General features: G+C 48.0%; 1 long non-coding RNA gene across 1 annotated transcript; it reads left to right on the top strand.

The window, feature by feature from the left end:
* Positions 1 to 987: 987 nt before the first annotated feature.
* On the top strand, positions 988 to 16563 carry LOC142817252 (uncharacterized). The gene is made up of 2 exons (XR_012895132.1): positions 988 to 1283; positions 16354 to 16563. It is a non-coding gene; the product is annotated as an uncharacterized LOC142817252 (long non-coding RNA).
* The last annotated feature ends 1218 nt before the right edge of the window (positions 16564 to 17781 follow it).

The raw sequence follows: 17781 nt of genomic DNA, 5'->3' as shown, positions 1-17781 counted from the left end.
ATGCTCTCTACCGTGACCTGTCAAGCATGTGCCACGGACAACCTTCGAGCACTGCACCTTATATCAAGGTCACGAGCACTCTTGCACTACTCGAAGTACCAGACCAGAACTGCCCTAGTAAATTTTGATACTTCCAAGCTGTCTTGTGTGTGTGTGTGCTTTTTGGTCCCCTATATATGAAGATAACTAAAAAGAAAATGGGATTGTCCTGCACCACCAGGATGTGTAATGGGCTAAAGCCAATCTAACATAAATGAAGAGGGGAAATGACCTCTGCATGTTCTGTTTGTGTGAGTGTGTGTGTGTGTGTAAGCGTGTGTATTTTGGGTAATCGCGCTTTTTATCATACAGGGATGGACTGAATGTACCATGTGCTACAGTGTGGTGGTGTTCACTCCGTCCCTATACGTTAAAAGTTCCATTACCCAACATGCAACACCAGTGTGCCCATGTTGTAGCTGCTCCTCTTATTGTGTGTGCGTGTGTGTGTGAGCCTACTTAATTGACTAGTATATCCAATCGATTATGGGGGACACCATAGAGGAGGATGGCTCTGAAAGGACCGCCGCGGTGAATGATTCATGCAAAGTGTGTTGGGGGGGGGGGGGGGGGGGGTCGTGGAGTTGCATAGGTAGGGTAGGTAACTGCAGGTGCTATAAGTGGCAGTGATTGAAAATTGTGTGCTGAACTGCACCTGACAACCATTTTTGCTTGCCCGCCGTGGTGTTCTGTGAGCTAAGGCACTTGGTTGCTGATACCGCAGGTCGGGGGATCTAATGCCTGCCGCGGCAGCCGCATTTTTGATGGCGAAAGTGCTTGACGCCCGTGTGCACACGTGAAAGAACCCCACGTGATCAAAATTTTCAGAGACCTCCACTACGGCGTCTCTCATAGTCATATGGTGGTTTTAGGACGTTAAACGCCAACAACTAATCATTTTTGCATATATTGCTCCACGCATGCGCCGAGGCCGACTCGAGTTGTATCGTCTTTGCGCAACAGGCGATTGCCGATCTCGAAACCGAAACTGCCTGGTTTTATTGGCTAAGCGGCCTAATCCAAATTAAAGTCGCTGCCATAGCGACTTCAGATTCGGTACGCCGGCTGTTCATTGGTACGGTGACATACGGCTTTGTACTGCGACGTGGTGTCGGTAATTCTCAATTCGTGGTGATTATTGGCTCGCATAGGGATGAGTGGCAGCGGTACTGAAACACACTGGTTTTGTGTCTGGTCTGGGTACGCCTGGCATTCGATGGAAACGGCTCATGCAAACTATAAAGGTAAGCCCGTACTGTCTGTACGCCTATCTTTTCCCGTGTGAGGAGCATAGACGTAGTACTAAAAATGTAAACTTAAATTGGCTGCTGAGACTGCTGCTGCGAAATCTGTACGACTGTGGCTATGTAACACAGTGTTCGTTTGAATACACAATAGAGTATAAAGCTATAATCTTTTTTAAACACAAGTGAAACCAACCCGTACAAATACGGGTTGCTGTCTCAGCTACCCGAGATGGCAATGCGGTCAATTCAGACGATCCTCGGAGCACGAAGCGCCGAAAATGTGGGGAGGTGTGGTCGCCATCCACAATAGCGTTTTGGTTACTGCTCTCGTGCGAAATAATTACTTGTTACGTGGATTTATGTATTCCTCAAGGAAATGAGCGAATTAATATTGACACAGTAGACATTTATTTTTTTTTGTTGGTGCCTTCGATAATTTGGTTGATTCGGGCAGTATTTCCAGTGCCGTGAAATTTAAATTAACGAGCTTGGGGTGATCTTGTCGCCCTCAGACATTATGCGGAACCTACGTCGCCATTCACGTAAAGATGAGCTTAGAGTGCTATCGCAATAAATTATGTGAATCTAAAAATGAAGTTTAGTAATTAAAAAAAAAAAACCTCTACTTCCTACCATGGCCGCTCGACGTAAAAAAAGAAATAATCACGCATCTCCACGAAGTGAATGATGACAAGTGGACGAAGTTGTGTCCTAAGGTCCATAATAGCTACGTTGAAGTCGCCGACTAGTAACAAGGACGGACAGATGTATGGACGGATGGACTAACAGAGGGACGGTGCAGGTCACAGGTGATAGTGTATTGTGCTGTCACATATTTGAATGCAAGGACATTTCTGATCGTGATCAGTGGTGACCCCGATTAACCATGATTCGAAGTAAGTACTGCTACCCGGTCACTTCTAATCGCGATTAGGCCCGATCGGGATCAACACTATCGCGATCTGGCCGAGAATTAGTGATTTTATTGTCGTCTGCGTTCCCTGGCCGAGCTGGTTGAAAGCACAATAATTCAAGAAAATCGTGTATAGCTCAATAAAAGTACATTTTAAAAGCTGAACTTTTTTTAGAAAAATAAATGGTAAACTGTTTAAATTGAAACAATATCTAAAATGTCGCATATTTTAAGGTTCGTATCGACCGCATGTAGTTATGGGAGAAGCAGACGATGATTTGGGTGCACGTTAAAAAGCCCCAGGTGGTCGAAATTCCCGGAGCCCTCCACTACGGCGTTTCTCATAATCATATGGTTGTTTGGGGACGTTAAACCCCACATATCAATAAAAGAAGCAGATTACCGTTGTCTTCCGTGCCTAGTTTCGCGCAACTCTCGCACCGTCGGAGCAGTTGGTGCACCTCAAAGTAAATAGATTGAGTGTTTCTAGTTTTTCGACTACGTCGCAGTGTAGGTGCATTTCGTGGCTGAATGAAGAGATCTTTACAGTAATTGACCGCTGGCAGTAGTGAATGGTATTCTTGAGGCGCCAGAAGTGTGTACAGCGATACTACCGCTTCGCTCCAACTAGACGGCTATGAGCAGGTGCCATCATAAATAAAAGAATATCAAGAATCTCACACAGCAATACCAGTAAGTTAGAGGAAAACTCTATCGAATGACGGGTTTATGAAATTACTTTTGCAGTGGCACGCAGTTTTTGACGTTCTAGTGGGTCTCGCACGAATAACATTACTGTGAAAGGGTTTTACAGAAACATCGTATGCTGAATTTTGTCAATGACATGTTTTACGGCACGCAAGCGCCAAACGGTCCATTTGATATGTCCCAAGCTCGAAGCAGATTAGCTTGGGCCGTGTAGCAGCGACCATAAAGTTGATCCCGGTTAAGAAAACCGACCCGGATCACCTTGATAGCAATTAAAAGTGCCCGTGTGACACCGGTATTACACTTTTTTTTTTTGTCCTTGTGCAGCTGTTCAGTTGTGATTTCGGTTTTCTGAAGCATGATGAATGCCGTAAGGCTCGGCCCTAAGAAATGTCGCCCCTTAAAAAAAAAAAAAAAATGCGTCGCACTCTAAACACAAAACGTTCCGTTCGCGTTGGCACTACTAGCTTTCACCACGCGCACTTGCAACACAAAAGAGAGCCCCCCTCCCACCGCCATCCGAAAAGAAGAAAAAAAGGAGAGACTGGGTTTCGGCATATAGAGTTTCCTCAAATTAACTAAAGGGGACTCCGGCGCTGCGATTGATTGTCGCTATGCGGTTCCTCTGGCCCGCCTCGGTGAATCAGTGGCTATAGGGTACTCGACTGCTGACCCGCAGGTCGCGGGTTCGATTCCCGGCTGCGGCGGCTGCATTTCCGATGGAGGCGGAAATGTTGTAGGCCTGTGTGCTCAGACTTGGGTGCACGTTAAAGAACCCCAGGTGGTCAAAATTTCCGGAGCCCTCCACTACGGCGTCTTTCATAATCATATGGTGGTTTTGGGACGTTAAACCCCACGTATCACTCAATCAATCGAAGGTCGCCGGTTCGATCCCGGCTGTGGCGGTAGCATTTCGGTGGAGGCGGAGTGGTAAAAGCCCCTGTACTGTGCGAGGTCAGCGTACGTTGAAGAGCACCAGCTGGTCGAAATTTCCGGAGCCTTCCACTACGGCGTCCCTCCTAACAATATCCAGGTTTCCTGACGTAAAACTCCAGCTTTGTTATATTATGTGGTTTGTCCGACTTTAACAATCATTTCTATTTCAGAGCCGACTGGCGGCCAGGTATGGCCTGACCACCAATCCCCTGTGAAATTTTCCACTTGAATAAAGTTCTCTCTCTCACTCTTCTGCTGCTCGATTAGTGGAGTGCATGCTTAGTGCTCCCAATCGTCAAACATTTTTTTTTTCCAAGCGCACATTATGACGTACGTCGTCGTACGTCTTTGTGCACGTGTATATGTATAGCTCTGTGCACTCGAATCTTAACCATGTGATTTCTTACATGTATACTGTAAATAAACTTTCTCTAAACTGTGTGGTAACCTTTTATCGTGCCTGGAGTAAGACGGCGCAGTCTGGCTTCACTTTCCTGACATAATTTCTATTCCAGCAGTTTTAAGTTTTTGTTATTTTTTGCTAAACGAACTTGGATTTTCTTATGCTCCACAAAAGCGCGTTTACTTATTATCCTGACGTCAGTCACTATACCGAGTGTTTAAAATAGTGCAATTTTTCAATACAAAGGGATGTGTCTGTTTCGGGTTGCAGATAGAAAACCTGAATGTCTGGCAAACATTTATCAGGTGTTCCGACATAAGTGATCTAGTGAAGTAATAATCAGTGTGAAAAGACACGCATTTATTTCGTGATCGCAGATGTGTATATAATTATATGGTATACCTCTTGAATCTGCTCGAAATTTCTCGTCGTTTGGTTTGTTTCTATCCTGCCGTTGCGGGCTCATGAAACTATACCGTACTTCATGGACGCACATGCCTTTATACACATGCTTGCGGGACTTTTCAACGCTACAGCAATCGTTGAAGTTACAGCTCGGATCTACGCACTTTTTTTTCCTTCGACCGCGAACTCTACAACACAACCACTGCGGCTGAATGGAAACCGGTATATGCATCACAGAGCAAGGCAACGGAAGGACAGGAAGGTTGACATGCGTCGCAGGACTCTATAGTGTGTTCCTAAGGCGTGAATTCAAAGTACTGCATGGGTAGGTGAGAAAGCTGGCGGATATATCTGCGTAGTCGACGACAAACCAGACCCACTCGCGAGAACAACTTTTGGGGTTCCAGGTTCGACGGCCATTCAAAACCACTTTCACGAATCTGCAGCACCGAATGGCGCGTCGACAACCCTTGAGCATTGTTGCCAGGCGTCAAATCGAGCAGGAAACGTTGCATTCGTATACGGAAACGTCGTCGTTTCCCCAAGTCATGTCAGTCGTGGCGTTGTCGACTCCTTCGACAGTCTCAAGATTCACGCCAGGAAGAGCTCGAGTGAGAAAGTGCGAAAATAAAACTTTTAGTCGGAGCAGGAGACAGGGACGTTGGCAGGGGGGGTGCGAAAGGGGCACTTGCCCCCCTCAAGCCACCCAGAACTTGTTCCCCACTCGAGCTAAACCAACGGTCCGGCCCTCGTCCAGCGGTCATGAGGGGTTCGCACCCCCCAAAACAAAATCCCGCCGACGCCCCTGGCAGAAGAAACGCTCTTAGCCCTAGGTGGTAGCCCAGCCTGTTCAAGATGAAAAAGAATTGAAAAAAAAATGTTCAAGAGCGACTCTTGAAGTCCCAAATCACTTCGCCGAGCTATGTTTGCGAACACACCTTCCTAGCTACCGTAAATGCTTTTAACCGGCGGAAGAAGTGTCTTCTAGGGGCGCGTGAGGGAGTTTTTTTATGTGGACTAGCAATGCAGGAGCTTCCCCCCCCCCTTTTTTTTTTCTCAAAAGTTTTCATGCATGCTTCTCGCGTGAAGGTAAACTTTCGAAGATTCCTGAAAGGTGCGAATAACGCGTGTCCTTGAGTTTAAACTGTGGCCTTTTCTCGCGTCTGAAAGTATTTCCTCCACTCCATCACCCCTTTCTATCTCTCTGTATATCTGCTTCTTCTCTTTTCTTTTTTTGTCAACCGCGAATGCACACGCATGCCCTGCATTAGTGTAGAACCCCGGGAGTGGTTGAGGTCCTTGAGCCCTTGAGGAATACACATGTGACTTTGTAATAATAATAATAATAATAATAATAATAATAATAATAATAATAATAATAATAATAATAATAATAATAATAATAATAATAGTTTATTTTCCACCAATACAGAGTTGATGGAGGAGTGAGAGTAAAAACGACTATTTTTTTTTCCTTAGTGTACATCAATTGGTGGTAGTTTCACCAGGGCATGAGATATCAAGGTGGCGAACACAGTTCAAAGGGCAAGGTTATTTAGAGTACTTCGTCCTCAACTATAGATGGGAGAGAAGTGCGCCATACCTTGTTAAAACCACAACGCTATGTAATTAGTAAAAAAAATGTTTAACGATTTTGAGTACTTGGTACTTTACTTGGGAGAGCAGTAAGCCGTCCCTAAACAACGACATATGTTTAGCAAAAGTGGGTAACGATTTAGAGTACTCAGTACCCTACTATGGGAGAGCTAAAAGCCGTCCCGTGGACCGATGACGTTATTGTTTAGAAAGAAAATTTATTTCCACAAACGTCAATAACACTCAACAGAACATTTCCTTCTTAGACATACTCTAACGATGATGACAAAACAGACGTCATTTACATGAACATGAATATGAGATGACGTTGAAAGAACATGTACATTCGATGGTTCACACAAACACAAGCACAAAAAATACTTCAAGGTAAAAAAGAGACACAAATAAAACATAAATATGTACATTTTGCATATTTACATGTTGGCATGCCATTTCTGCCGGCGCATCGACAGATCAGCCTACCAATACCAGGCCGGCCGTAAGACAAGTTTCACTCGTCCGTCATAGACCGACACAAAAGGGCAAGACCAGTGCCGAAGAAGTTTCTCTTCACCGAGGAAGAAGAGCTCCTCCGACAAAACAGACAGCAGCTCCGAGTACAATCGTTCTAGGATCGGGTAGAGCGCGCGGCGGCGGCGGCCCGCTGCAACCGCAGCGGTTGCGCCAGAGGCAGAAAGAGCCAGCAACAATGAGAAGACAAGCGAAGCGGCCTCGCGAACAACGCCCAGAAGAAACGAAGCGATTTACTCTGAGGCAGTGAAATCCGGCATGTACGGCTCTCCAAAAAAACGCGAGCAATGACACAATGCCTCAGAAAATGCTGATTTGTTTCCCGAAGGAAGCAGTTCGGACATGTTGCTGACTGGACTATTCTCCACCTTTCAAGGCGGTCGAGAGTGGGAAGCACACCCCATCCTAGGCGCCACATGAAGTCCCGGAGGTGTGCAGGCAGAAAAGAAGCCGTTAAGGTGCTCCAAGACACCCGTCTAAAGCGAGCACGGTGGGCTGGCAGGACCAACGGAAGCTACAAAGCAGCAGTTGTCTCAACTATGTGGTTGTTCAAAACATCTATGCCAGGACAGCTCGACTTGACATGGCGAAAAAATGCAACAGTTGTTGCATAAAACGCAGGAAATGTTATTGACTGCGGCCCCCTGTTAAGTTGCACATTAGGCATCAAATGTCGAACATGAGTACCCAGAAAGTAATATGCAAGCGTTCGTGCGGGAGATTCCTCCCCTTGCACTAGGTGCAAAAGGAAGCGCAGTGCCAGCAGCCGACAGCGTATGGACACTGAAGGGAAAACAAAGCCTCCCTGAGAACGCTGCTGTCCCAGTGCCGCGCGAGAGACCAACTCAGTGCCGCCTGACCAAAAAAAGGAACACAAAGCAGACTGCAGTGATCGCACGATACGTAAAGATGGTTGCACGATGTGAGACAGGTACCAAATGCGACCGCGAAATACAGTCTGCGCTAGGTACCTACGCTCAAGAAGCGGGGAGTCAAAATCCCGTGCATCCTGAATTTTCAGTCTTACTTCTTCGAGAGCGTTTAACCAAACAGATTCGCAAATGCAGTAGTGGTTGTATAAAATACCTAAAATACGAAGGGACGCGGCAGGCTGAATAGGAAAACCGGCGCTAAGCCTGGAGTTTGGGGAGCTAATACCGGGATTTGGAGATATTCAACGCTGCACCTGAAATGTCGCCATACTGGGAAAATACACGCAGGCTGCGTGAAAGGCTATCTTCATCTGAAAGGTACAAGGTTATATCATCAGCGAAAGCTGTGACTTTCACGACACCGCTACCAGGAAGCGCAAGACCCCGGACACGTGAATCCGCGTCAAGAGCACGCAAGTATGGCTCAAGGCTGAGGACAAATAGCACAGGAGACAATGGACATCCCTGACGGACCCCACGTGTTATGGAAAAGGCGGCACTTTCCCAGCCATCCAGAACTAGTGTGCTTTTCAGACCAGTGTACGTATTTTTAATCATTTCCACAAACGAATGAGAAAAGCCGAAGGCTGTGAGCATATTAAGGATATACGCGTGCTCTAGTCGGTCAAACGCTTTTTCCTGGTCCAAAGACACAAGGACACCACGCGCAGATCGCGACAGAGTGATATCCCGTGTGGTATATGACAAGCTGTGTATTTCTCGTCCAAGCACTGATGAAGTCTGGTGATGACCTACCAGGGTGTTCAACAGACCCCTCAAACGTTGAACGGCTACCGCCGCGAATATCTTCTAGTCAACGTTGAGGAGCGTGACAGGTTTCCAATCTTCAGGATTAACAGAGGAAGCATCACCCTTTGGAATAAGCACAATGCGTCCATCTCGAAAACTTGATGGAAAGACACCGTTCTCGTAGCATCGCCGGATTACCGCGGTAAAGGTAGCACCAATCTCATCCCAAAATGTCAAGTAAAACTCAACAGGAAAACCGTCTGGCCCTGGGGCCGTTCCACGTTTTATAGATTTCAGTGCCGCCTTTACCTCGTCAGCCGACGGAGGGATGTGCAGGCAATCGGCAGCTTCTTGAGGAATACGGGGCAAACTTCTAAGCATTGGCGGTGTTTCATCACAGTTAGTCCGCATGGCCGAACACGACATTGCTTCAAAATGCGCCAAGAAAACAGATCGATCACGCGTAGGAAGCCGCTGCGCAGGTGGTACTTGTGCTGTCATAGAGACAGATGGCTCTGATTGCCCCCCCCCCCCCCCCCCCAAAAAAAAAAACGAATGTCTCGCGTAGCGCAGCACCTCGGGATATGCACATGGGTTGTGTCTACAGCGCCATGCTGCTGCCGCCAGGGACGAAGCAGTAGTCAAGCGTTGAAAGCGTTCACGCAGTTTACGCTGCCACGCTCGCATCAGAGGAGAAGGCGTCTCGGCGCACAAAGCAATGCGTAACTTCATCGCAGTATCAGCAAGCTCTTCAGAAACGCGTCGACGAAGCGAACGCCCCTCCACTGCGAAGCGCAGGTGCCACTGTGTTTTAAGCGCATCCCAATCTTCAGGACCAGACGCCGTGAGCGACACACGTATTGTGCGTGACAAATCTGATCTTGAGCGCGCGTCCAGCAGGACGCGAACGTCGAGACGCCATGGCTTTTCCGAAAAAGAAAATGGAACTTCGAGCTTCAAGACAATAGGTTGATGATCAGATACGTACACAGGAAAAGGTGGGAACGACGGAACGCATAAATCGGAGACAAACGCCTCTAACGCTCGTGGGAATATAAGCCCGGTCGAGCCTGCTGGAGGATCGTCCACCTCGCCATGTCCAAACAAAGGTATTTCCGTGCACTACATTGTGCGCGTCTAGTAATGAAAAGTGGTGGACAAGGCGACGCAGCTCGCGTGAATTCCAAGCAGACCAGCCCCAGCCAGGACCTTGTACATCGGTTCGTGTATTTAGGACGCAGTTGAAGTCGCCAACTTATGACATCACGACCGTCAAGAAAAAAACACATCCAGGTCTCTAAAAAAGTCATTAGACTGTCCAGCTTGCGCTGGCCCATACACACACAGTATCCTTAATCTGAAAGAAAATTAGCTACAGTCTAAAGCCAAAACCCGGCCCACGCCATCGTAAAAACCATGATGGTCCCGTAATAGAGCTCGATTAAAAATAATAATACCTACTCCCGTAAAATGAGATGTAGCGAAAGAGAAATAACAATCTAGGTTGAACTGTCGTTTAAAGGCAAGCACGTCGGATAGCGAGAAGAAATTTGTTTCCTGGAGGCACAAAACATCACAATTTGCAGCGCGGGCGACACTAATCAATTCAGCCTGCTTTGCCGGACTGCGAAAACCCTGAACGTTTAATGAAATAATATGCAGTATAGTAGCCATAATAACAAGTAAAGACTGACCTGGACGCATAGTTCTAGACGGTGTCCTAGAAAGTGTACAGGGGACACTTGTTTTAACTGACGAGAATGACAACATGTGTGTTTGGAACAAATGTTTAACAATTTCGAGGACTTGGTACTCAACTGTGGGAGAGCACTGAGCCGTCCCACACAACGGAAACACTTTCCGAACGTGGTCAGGGGGGGGGGGGGGGGATTAGAGAAAGGGGGTAACGATTTAGAGTACAGGGTACTCTACTATGGGGGAGCACAAAGCCGTCCCGGGTTAAACATTGCTTGCACCCAACGGGTGGTCATAACGGGGATGTCAAAATTCTTATAGACGTGTTCAGCGATTGCTCCGTTTGTTTGTGCCGTGTGATAACAAAGACCCACTAATATGTCACTGGTTTCATTTCGAGAACTTCAACGTCCTGCTAACTTCTATTCAATACTATTACATCGATGCTTACGAAAGCTTAACAATGTTATTGGCAACGACGAACCTTTAAATAATTATATGCATAGTCATTATATTCGATGGCAAACAATTCTCGTGGTTTGAATGGGAACCCGTCAGCGCAACCGTCTTTCACTAAGTAAAGTCGGGTGCGCTGTGAAAGACAGTTGCGCTGGCAAGCGATTCCACGGCAAGCGGTTCGTAGAAGCGCCCCTTGTGTGTGTATTCCCATTGCCACCTCCAACAGCCGATTCGTGGCACGAGGGTTGCATAACTCCTTCGCAGATCTGCGGGAAGCTCATCGCGTTAGCCAAATTAATCGCCTCTCGCAGATGCCCTCGCGGTGCCTGTCTGCTACACAGGCCTGGCATCAATACGACCTCTGACCAAGACACTCCGACACTCATACCAGAACTCCGGCGTCAAAAACTGTGGGTGGAACCACTACCCCGTAACATGAACCCCGAGCTACATCCCGCCCTCAGGTTTTCTACGTAGACGTCTCCCCCCCCCCCCCCGGTAACTACACGCAGCCCTGATAACAGAGGGAAAACACCTCGACGGGCTCTCCTTTAGAGCCAACACTGCTGTGACGCAAGCTGAGGAGGTTGCTATTGCTTTGGCCGCTGCGCAGTCCACCTCCCGTTCCCAACATCTTCAGGGTTCTATCACCCCGATGGGAGCTTACCTACTTTGCGCAGCCTCTTGGCGCTGTAACCCTCACCCTATTCGTATAGTATGGACACCAGGCCACTGGGACAGCTCGGCATAGAGGAGGTGAACGCCGCTGCCCGTGCTTTTCTCATCCGGCCGCTGCACCTCCATGTCCTGCAGGCGAATCCTGGTAATACAAACTTAATCCGTTCCCGCGAAATTTTTGCCCATTACCGGGCTTTTAGACGGCTCTACGCGGGCGCCGCACGTGGTCTGGAGAAAGTGGACGAGCGAAAGCGGACGAGCGACGAGCCTCTGGACGAACACCTATACCTCAGTCCGGCGGTTGCCAGGCATTTTTCGCCGGAAATCAGTGACACCTTCTCGATCTGTGGAGTCCTGGCCGGCACCTACCACATCGTTGCTTCGTGCCCCGCCAACCCCCTTCCTTTTTCATCCCATTTCCCTATTCCAAGTAGAGATGCTTAGGAGGAGTACCTGCTCGGCTGCTTCACCTTGGATAGTCAACGCTCCTCAATGTGGCCAACTCCATTGGTGTCCCGGAATAAGGCCCAAGCATGCGATATGTCACAACTCTGATTCATTCTCTAAACTGAAAAAAAAAAGTTTTTCACCTCCACCACTCTTGATAGCAAGAGCCTACAAGAAAAAAAAAATCAGCAAATCCCACATGCTATAGGAATCGATGTCATGCGAAGCATGCGAAAGGAAGGTGACTAAGGTGTACTTTTTTAGGGGTGAAGCTCCTTAAAGCGGCACCCGTTCGTCCCTCGTCGTAGTGTGTAACCAGTCTTACGCTTTTACCTGCAAGACGAAGACGAAAAAGGAAGACGAAGTGATTCGTTTACGGAACACACCTTGCTCGTCTTTGTGCTTTTCTGGATTTTTCGCCGCAGTTGTGGGGTCTATCGCCCCATATATCGTGGTGATGGATGTTCAACCTCACGGGGCACCGTCCGAGTCCGGTTCGACCGCGGGGACTGCTTCGAGGAAGCGAGGAAACGCGTCCAGTGAGAGTGAGGACACTGAGCTGTACTCCGCATCAAGCGACGAGTCCTCGGACGACGGCTTCCAACCCGTCCTGTACCGCAAGGCTAAACGACGGATCGTCAATGCATCTTCGGCATCAAGCACGACCACCGTGAAAACTGCCCCTCAGCGATGGCCTCACTCTATCCTGTTTGTGCCGCTGAAGGCTACCGACAGTCTACGCGGGCTGAACAGGCAAGCGCTCTCTGTGTATCTCGAGAATATTACGCCAAATCAGATAAAAGAAGTACGTCTAAACGCAAGAAAGAACATCTTGGCAATCGATGTGCTGAACCCACGTGCGCTAAACGCGCTTCAGAAAGTAACGCAACTGGGTAACATCAATGTCAAGTCTATAATACCAGCTGATAGCACCACTTCAACAGGAGTCATTTATGACATCGCCACTGTAATTCCAAACTCGGATCTCTCAGTGCTAATAAAACCGGCAAATGAGGATAACGTCATTGTGAATGTAAGCCGCCTTGGTAACACACATTGTGTAAGAATTACGTTCAAAGGGGACTGTCTCCCCTCCCATATGAAGGTTGGCCACTTTCGTCACCAGGTCCGACCATTTATTCCAAAACCTATGCGATGTCATAAGTGTCAGAAGATCGGCCATGTGCAGGGAGCGTGCAGGAACTCCGAAGTGTGCCCGCGATGCTCAGAACCACACACCGAGGACAAATGCAGCGCAACCATGCTAAAGTGCCCTAATTGTCAAGGTGCCCACAGTGCATCTTCCAAAGACTGTCCACGCATAAAAAAGGAGTTTACTATTCTTAGACAAATGGTGCGAGACAGCTACCCACAAAGAGGCCGCGGAAAAAGTCCGGCGAAGACGATGACGTCACCGTCGAAGATCTTCGCGAAGAACACAGTCAACTACAAGAAGTGAGTCAACACATCTGGAAACGGCGCCCACAGCAGGGTACACCGCGGCGAAGGCAGACGATGGAAGAAATAAAACAAGTAGATCTCTCTCTACTGAAGAGTGGCCGCCACTTACGCGCACGCAACTTGTGGAAGAACCGCATCAGAAGCCGCATTCATCAGAGCAAGCTGCGACAACAGAGGAGCAGCGGAACTTGGATAAGCAAGTGATTGCTCTTCTACGACCCATAATTAATGCAATTTGCACGGTGTTAAACAACATGCGCACAACGTCAGCCAGAAGTGCACTTCAAGTACTGGACGCTCTGAGTCCAGTACTGGCGGCTCTTGAGTAGATAATGGCCCACCAGCCACTGTCTTTCAGGGAAGAGGTCAAAAAAGCAACAATTTTTCAGTGGAATGCACGGGGACTGAAATCACGCATTGCAGATTTCCGTCGGTTCGTTTCCACCAATGTTTCCCATCATCGTCATCTGCGAGCCAAATTTATCGAGCGCTATCAGACTCTCCGGATACGAATCTTTTATGTCGGCTTGTTATAGTGGAAACAGCAAGGTCCTGCTATTTATTCGACGTGACCTGACCTACATTCTTCAGCCTGTACCACCTGACAACGACAACCAATATATATGCTTAACAGTGAAGAAAAAGGGTCTTATTGTCACTGTTGTCGGTGCATACCTGTCGCCATCAAGTAGATTTGACCACAGAAGACTAGGACACATCCTATCATCCACTCCTGGGCCATGGGTGATCATCGGAGACTTCAACGCCCACCATACGCTATGGGGGAGCCCGAAGATCAGCGCAAAGGGTAGAAGTCTGATAACGTTTGCTTCAGACAACGAGCTGTGCTTGTTAAATGATGGCAGCCCAACATTTTTACGTGGCCCTGGATACAGTAGTTGCCTTGACTTGGCTTTTGTTTCTCGAGGTCTCGTCAGATGTGCCGGATGGTTTGCGGACATAGAAACACATGGGAGCGACCACATCCCCACATATGTCAAGATCAGAGGATTATCACCTTGCAAGGTACGCGAAACTATCCAAAGAGTGGACTGGACCAAGTTTGCATCTCTCATGGAAAAACGCTGTCAAGAGAACACCTCATTTGACTTAGAAGAGGTGATCAAGTCCACAGTGCAAGACAAAGTGTGCACCCTCACATGCTCTTCGAGAGTAACCGTATTTGATGTGAAATTAAAACGACTTCGGGCTCTCCGACGGCGTGCGGAACGAAGGTACCGACGCACGAAAGCAATCGACGATTTACGAATCACTAGACGTTTTCAGAAGAAGATACAACGCCGCATAGACAAGCTAGAGTCACAACGTTGGGCAGCCTTCTGCGCTTCGTTAGATCCTCGCAAGCCTTTATCACACTTGTGGAGGACGATAAGAGGGCTCCAGACAGCTCCCATTCAGCGGTCTCCATTCAAGGCTCTAGCCCTCTCTCAACAGACATCGGAGGTCGACGTGGCAGAAGAGTTCTGTGCCAACTTATCTGGTCAACTCGCAGATCCCAACATCTCCACGCTCTCACGTGGTGGCACGACATCACACGATCACCACATGGACCACTTTTTTCTATTCATGAGCTTGAAGCAGCACTGGCTTTGTGTAGACGGACATCAGCACCCGGGTTTGATGGAATATCATACAGAGCACTGTGTCACCTTGGTGAGTGTGCGAGGACTGCCCTCCTCGAGATATACAACGATTCGTGGCGAGAGGGCACCCTCCCAGTTAACTGGAAGACCAGCCGTTTGGTTCCATTACTGAAGCCTGGCAAGTCACCATTGGTGCTCACATCATACCGCCCGATTGCACTGGCTAGTTGCTTGGGCAAAGTGATGGAGAGGATGGTACTTGGACGGCTAGAATGGTTCCTGGAGCATCACAACATCTACCCGGACGCTATGACGGGATTCCGCCGTCATAGCGGAATGCTACCGTGCACAGCGTTGCCCGGCTTCGCTGCGTGGTCGCCGGCACTAGTAGACACAACGAAATCAACGGGAGGCACAGCAGCAGCAACGGTGATTGATCGATTTCGTGCTATTTGGTCCGAGATGGCAGACGTCCAGTTTAACCACGCGAAATTTGAATTTTTGAACCATTTGCGCCATTCTCCATAGTAACGTCCAGAGGTTATTTTTTCTATGAATCAAACAGAAACGAACGATGGGAATTTTATTGCGTCTCTTGGTGCACGGAAGGTTCTTTATTTAGTGCAGCTAGATCTATTACTAGTGATTATTTGTAGGCGGTTTGTCTCACGTCATCGGTATCATTTTGAGAATGTCCTACTGCGGCGCACGTAATCTTGTGCATTCACCTTAAATTTTCGGTAAGTAGGGCACTTCTTTTGATAACATTGTCGTTTTAGATGTTGTCATACATTGAGCTTTCACTCTGACGTAAATTGTTAGTTGACTTTAGTGTCCCATTAACCCCCGCTTGTTCCCCAACCCACTCTGCTCTCTTCTTGTCTCTTAAAGTTACACCTATTGGTTGATATGTGGGGTTTGACGTCCCAAGACCACCATATGATTAGGAGAAACGCCGTAGTGGAGGGCTCCGGGAATTTTGACCACCTGGGCTTCTTTAACGTGCACCCAAATCTGAGCGCACAGGCCTACAGCATTTTCGCCTCCATCGAAAATGCAGCCGCCGCCGCAGCTGGGATTCGATCCCGCGACCTGCGGGTCAGCAGCTGAGTACCTTCGCCACTAGACCACCGCGGCGGGCCAAAGTTACACAAATCGAAGCAGGGTACACAGTGTATACTCTGAATGACCAACTATTCTTTAAGGCTACCTGCATGACTTGCTGCTTTCCGATACTATAGTACTAATCGTACTGAAAAACGCTCATATTTTTTTTGTTCTGTACTCGTTTACAACCAAAGAAAAAAAAAGACTATACAGCCAGTGTTTTATGTAGCATTATATTGTTTTTATTCAGCGCTAAATCTGCGGTTAAAAGGCCAAGTGGTGTGTAGTTTCAGTTGATGGTGTTGTGTGATAGCTCGTATTTTCTGCGCCCTCTCCACGCGCACACCTCTGAATATGTATGTGTCCGCGTGATGTGCGAAAAATAATCTTGTAGAAAGTCTAATATTCTGTCTTCTCTCTCCCCCCCCCCCCTCGTTGTCAGCTTTCGCCACAACTGTTCCGCTAAGCTGCAGACCAACTAGATGGACGTTACACTCTGCTACAGCACATCTGGATGTTGACTACATTTGTAACTGTGTTTTTTTATGTATTTTGAAAAGCATATATTAGGCTGTGTTGAATATGGTGCTCAGCCACATGTTACAGGGTGGCGTATAATTCGCTGAAAAATAAACTTTTTCCTTTAAACTTATGTGGAGCACTAACATTTGTTGTACAGTGTATGTATACGTCAACTTTCCAGTAATTACTGTTCATACTACTTTCTCTATTTTTGTTTGCATATATGTGTGCGTTGTTTGGCGCACGTGTTGATTCGGAGACGGCGAAGAGTGGCGCGGCCGCATAGAGTAGGCCCACATCTTATTGATCGTAGACATCAGCAACAACTAAGAAGTGAGGCTCTTCTAATTACGCAACTACGAGTTTAATAACTATTTAGACAGAATTAGTTAACTACGCCCTACATTGTTGGGGGGATGTTCAACTACCCGTTGAACAACGAATTAATAATCAACATGGAGGAAAAACTGCGATGAACCTCGGCGCCATCTGACAGTAAGCGTAATAACTGTTAAACAAGTAAAAAAAAAAAAAACAGAGAGCGTAAGCGCAGAAAGTGCCATCGCCGTTAAACTGCGCAACGGTGGCATGCGTTTCGTTTCCGCATTGTGCGGCATCGGCGAACATACTTTGCATCGCGTAGGAACAACAAAAACCGCAACGCACGACAGATTGCCGACGCTTCCGCACGGCGAAATCAATCACGCAACTGTCACGTGGGGGCGCAGCCATCGCGACCTTCCTCTCCATTCGGCCCATTCGCTACGCATCCATCGCCCGCGGCGACCTTCATCCGACGCATATACACATCCCCTACACTACGTGTAAGAGAAAATACACTCAAGCCTGACGGTGGAAAGGGAGTGGTAGCGGGGCGGCATTGCACCCGCAAAAAAAGGACAGCGGCGTGCCAAGTCACGTGCAGAAGCCGCAACCGCATCGTATACATGCGGCAGCAGCTTGCATCCGAGCTCCAATCTGCACCGCGGGCGTAGAAAACAATTCACGATGCGCAGGTCGCGAACAGAGATTGACAAGCCCCCTCTGTTATGCGGTACGAAGTGTGGTGCTACGCTCTGTTCAGATTGGTCCTCCTCGAAACGACCGAGACGGGTGCGTTTTTATTTTCCTGTCACTCGGCGGCGATTCGCGAAGTTCGTACGTGCATGTATGTATGTGCCTATGCATGCGATCGTGTGTGTGTGTTCCGCATGCGTACTTTGTCTCGTCGCTACAGGCGTTCTTCGAAGCAAACACAAGCGACAAGCGCGAGTAAGAGAGGCAGGTAGGCAAGAAGGCAGATGGCTGGGCGCGAAGGAAAAGCAACTGCCACGTAAGACAGCTTCCG

This window comes from Rhipicephalus microplus, chromosome 5, assembly GCF_043290135.1.
Source record: "Rhipicephalus microplus isolate Deutch F79 chromosome 5, USDA_Rmic, whole genome shotgun sequence".
In the NCBI taxonomy this organism is placed as follows: domain Eukaryota; kingdom Metazoa; phylum Arthropoda; class Arachnida; order Ixodida; family Ixodidae; genus Rhipicephalus; species Rhipicephalus microplus.
Note: the sequence above shows the minus strand (reverse complement) of the source record. Positions and strands in the feature narration are given on the sequence as shown.